The sequence below is a fragment of the Rhineura floridana genome, chromosome 1 (genome assembly GCF_030035675.1).
Source record: "Rhineura floridana isolate rRhiFlo1 chromosome 1, rRhiFlo1.hap2, whole genome shotgun sequence".
NCBI classification, from domain to species: domain Eukaryota; kingdom Metazoa; phylum Chordata; class Lepidosauria; order Squamata; family Rhineuridae; genus Rhineura; species Rhineura floridana.
Genome location: NC_084480.1, coordinates 280,574,526 through 280,579,208, shown reverse-complemented (window position 1 = coordinate 280,579,208; position 4,683 = coordinate 280,574,526).

Genomic DNA, 4,683 nt, shown 5'->3' with positions numbered 1-4,683 from the left:
ACAGCAAAAATTGTTTTGGGTTCTGCTTACCCAGTTCCACTATGAAATCACTTGCTGAATCACTTGTGCTGGTTCTAATCCACTCTGCTGAATATCACTCTACTGAATCACTTAGCCAGCCAGAATCCAGGGGTCTGACTGCTCCACTTTTCCTTCACTATCTCTGGTTCTCCTTTTGCTACAGCTGCTTCAAAAGTCCTTTTCAGGGCTCTGCAGTTCCTTGGTGGCTGAAGCAGAGATCCATCTGCTGGATTTGTTGTTTTCCTGCCTGAGCCAGGAGTATCAACCCACCCAGTTCTACTTCTTCAAAATGGCCCACTAAGGCTGGGACAGGTATATTTTGCTCCATTCCTGTCTTATGGAAGTACTTACCCTACACATTGTACCCTTCACATCTGCTCCTGATTCCTATCTCTGTGTGTGACTGGCTATGTGTATACTAGTTCCTTAAAAAGCAGTGAGACTGTTTTGTCTGGGTGCAGTTTTAAATGAATCTGCTCTGAGCTGTACACATCTTTATTGTTTGATTAGAATACACCCAGCCTCACTGCCAATATCAAACATTTTAGGACTGTCCACAACAAAACATTTCCATTGAACACACCTCAGAGTCACAACAGGTTGGTTGATTGACCAAACAGTTTTGAAGTCAGTGTGAAACTGGCTTGAAGAGAAAATACATCTGATCTCAAAAATCCCAGATTTTGAGTAAAAGGGAGTGGAGTTTTGTTGGGGTTTATGGGATAAAACAATTATGTAGTTGTATCTCTAGCAAAGTAAAAATGGCAAAAGCGGAATGAGCAAAACCCAGCCCCCACCTCCACCCTCACACAGTCTAGCAGAATAAAACAGACAAGCTTTTTCTGGTAAAGTATATAAAATCAGTTTTCTCATGACCTCTTCAGGTATACAAACGATACAAGCTCAGATTAGGAAATCAGAAAGAAGAAATGTAGGTTACTTCAGTCCATAGTTTTCAGCTTCGGGCAAGCAGCCTCAAGCTGGCTTGCTCATGTGGTAATGGAGGATTCAAATGTCAGTACAGCAAGGAGGAGGAGGAACGGGAGGGGAGAAACAACAAAAAACAAGGAACTACATCATAGGAAACTATAGAGTTATCTGGCTGGAGGTGGCACTTCTCCCTTAACTGTACTAAAGCATGGACAACCCTGCCCCCTAGTGGTAGCGTGCAAGGTTGCCTGTTTGAGTAAGTTTCACTGACATTGTGTAGATTCACAACTTGGAGGTGGAGACACAGTAAAATCAGTATAACTGGAAGTGTATCCATATCCTCTATTGTAGAAGCCACCCTCTGGTCCTTCCTGCCCAGCTGTGCATGACCAAGGCCTAGTCTGGAAGGTGAGCCCAGATAGAGAGCAGGCTAGCCCCAAACTCAACCCCCCTTTCATATCCTCTTATGTCTTGTGTGGCTGCTCCTCCATGTATATGCTTTAATTAATTAATTATATTTATATCCCACTTTTCCTCCAAGGAGCTCAAGATGGCATTGTTAAATATGTGTGTTACTTTAATTATGGTAAGAATTATTTAGCTAATCCCCCACACACCAGAGAAATGCATATTGTTAACATTAATAGACTAGGGGTTCTGCCCATGCTCACTTTACTCACCAACCCCACCTACTGTCACTGAACCTCCCCCTTTCCCCCATGGGTCACTCCCCTTTCCCCCTATGGGTTGCCAGTGCTCCCCCTTCCCCAATGGGTCACCAGTGCTCCCCTTCTCCCATTGGGTCACCAGTACGCCTCCTTCCCCTATGGGTCACCAGTGCTTCCCCTTCCCACCCACAGGTCACCAGTGTTCCCCCTTTCCCCTACAGGTCTCCCACCCAGGCCACAACCCTCTCAGCTAGCACAGCCTCCTCCTCTTCCTGTGCATCTTCCACCGCTGCCACTGCTGCTGCCCCCTTGCCATTGCTGCTGCTGCTCTTGCTGCCATCCCACTTGCTGTCGCTGCCCCTCACTGCTACAGCCACTGCTCCTCTCACTGCTGTTGCCACCATTGCCCCAGCAACCTTCCTTGTCTCTAAGTGCTCACGGATAGCGTGACACTTTGAAAAATATAATATAGGAAGATAGGTATTGCTGCTGAGCTGTTCCCCACTGAAATGTTAAATGTGTATTTTTAAAATTCTCTCTGTGTATATTCAATAAATACCCCAATTTCAAAGACTTGTGTGAGTGTAAGCTACTGGGTAAATCTGCCAAAATGTGCTATTGCCAATGTCTAAAGATCCTAATTCACAAGACTCCTAGAACATGTGTCTGTGAAACACATGTCTACAGGGGAGCCTTGCTAACATATAAGAAGACTGTAGTACAAAATTAAATCTCTACACTAGGGCCAGTTTATTCCCTTGTGAAACAGGATTATTTGGAGAGAAAAGAAAACCAGGAGTCATTGAGTCTTTTGTTAGATTTTCATTGTAGCTTTTTTTCAGAAAACAAAACAAAAACCCCAAACCAAGATATTTCCTTGCACAGTGATTTACAATACTAACATCCTCTGTATTGACATAAAATATTGACTAGGGTTGGCAGTGCACATATTGTTCCAGAGTCTGATATAAAGTATTTTGTATCCAACTCTCAACATCTCTCCCTCTGGCTTTATGGGTTGTAATTAGTTTGAGCTTTGGATAGTACATCCCACCTCAGCATTTCAACATTAGCCCTTGTAGATCCTCTTTAGTTTTTGAAATGCTACAATGTATTGGGGGGGGACCTATTATGGCACCATAAAGCACCTCTGATTTATGATCTGTGGATGTAGCTTTACTTTGACTTATCTCTTTCCATTGTTTCTTGGAAGTCTGGCTAAATTTATGAGACAAGGTCACCTTCCCCTTCATAATTTCTTTGCCCCTTTCACATTTTTGTGCTTGCATTCTAAACTCATTAGTTTCTTATTATTTTGCCAAAGGTGAAGTTTTCATTTGCAGCTACAACATTTCAACACAGGTCAGCTCCAGCAGTGTGTGTGTGTGTGTGTGTGTGTGTCAACCCTCCTCCATTTCAGGTGTATGTGCAGCTCGCTCACAGAGTAAGTGAAGCAGTTTCAAGTGCTGGAATGAGGTTATTTTGATGCAGTGACTCTTGAGTGGCAGCCAAATTGCCCCAGAGAGAGAGAGATGAAGGGAGCAATCCAACTTGTATTTGCGCCGGGCTGGGGGGAGTTGGATGTGTCAGACCCCTGGCTGAGCCAGCAGGCTCCTGGTGCTGCTGGGCTCTGCCAGGACCCTGTCAGCTCAGCCAGGAGTCTGCCAGGGATGGCTAGCCCAGCGGAAGACAGCAGAAGCCCCCAAAATGGGGCATTCCAGGGGTGTGGTGCAGGAGGAGCCAGGGGGGAGAGGGACTTACGTGTCATCCTCCTCATGTTCAGAGCACTCCTGCGGGTCTGAATCCAGGTAAAATGATTTCCATGGTGGTCAATAGGGAGTGCTCGCTCCCCATTAAGGGTATTTGTGGGAGCTGGCTTTTGCTTGTCCAGCCCTCTCATGTAGCTCCTGTCTGAGCTGGTGTTCAGCTGGCTGGTGGTTCCCGAATAGGGAATGGATGCCATAGAGCTTTCCACTGGCTCCTTCTCCACTGCCCCCCCCGCCGGCTTTCCATGATTTTGATTGCTCCGTTACTCAAATAGGGATGGGTGAATCTGCCAATTTTGGCTTCTCTCAGTTTCTCATTTTTCCAACCTTAAGTTCAATTCTCCATATTTGTGCATTAGTTAGTGATTTTTTAAAAAAAAGTCCTGCTGAAAATTCATCAGCATTTAGCGTGAATTTCTCCCTATATATACATTTGTATACAATTTTTCCTAATATAATGCATTTGTATATGTTATTTTCACTAATATCTGCATTGTTATACATTTTAACTCTAATATATGCATTTTTATGCACATTAAGTGGCTGGAGAACTGCACTGCAAAATTTGGAGAAGTGTGAATTTTGAAGGATGGCTGTGTTTTGGGGATTTTCATATTGTTTTGGAAAGTGTGTATTACATAGGTTTGCCTTTAAATGTGAACTGAATCTAATTTCTCCCCCATCCCCACTCACAAACCTACCAAATGACAAGACCCATGTTCTATAGACTGACATTACATAAAGACTCACCTCCAATGGTAAACACAGCCCCTCCCCAGCTCAATTTATTTTGCTTCTAATAGTCCCAGTCCTGGGCCTTAGGCAACAGTGCCAGCTGTAAAAGCAATGGAGTTGGACATATGATTTACAGTTGTGGCATTGCACTGGTGCAAGGCGAAAGTAAGCCTGATGTTGAAAAACTGGGGGGGAAACGGGGGTGGTATTTTTGGATGGTAGGAGAATAGCAAAGGGTTAAGTTTCCTCTTCCTTGTTAATTCCCCCATCTCATGACTGTTTGTAACAGTACAAAAACAGAGTTTGAATGACAGGGCTTTCCTCCTCTATTCAGCATTCATTCTGATTTGCTCGCACAATGGTTATGAGGTAGTCTTTATGTCTGGTCTTTATTAAGCATTCTTTCTAATTTATTTACAGGAAGGTTATAAGAGTGTGGTGTAGTGGTTAAGGTGTTTGGACTACAACCTGGGGGACCAGGGTTCGAATCCCCACATAGCCATGAAACTCACTGGATGACCTTGGGCCAGTCACTGCCTCTCAGCCTCATGAAAACCCTATTC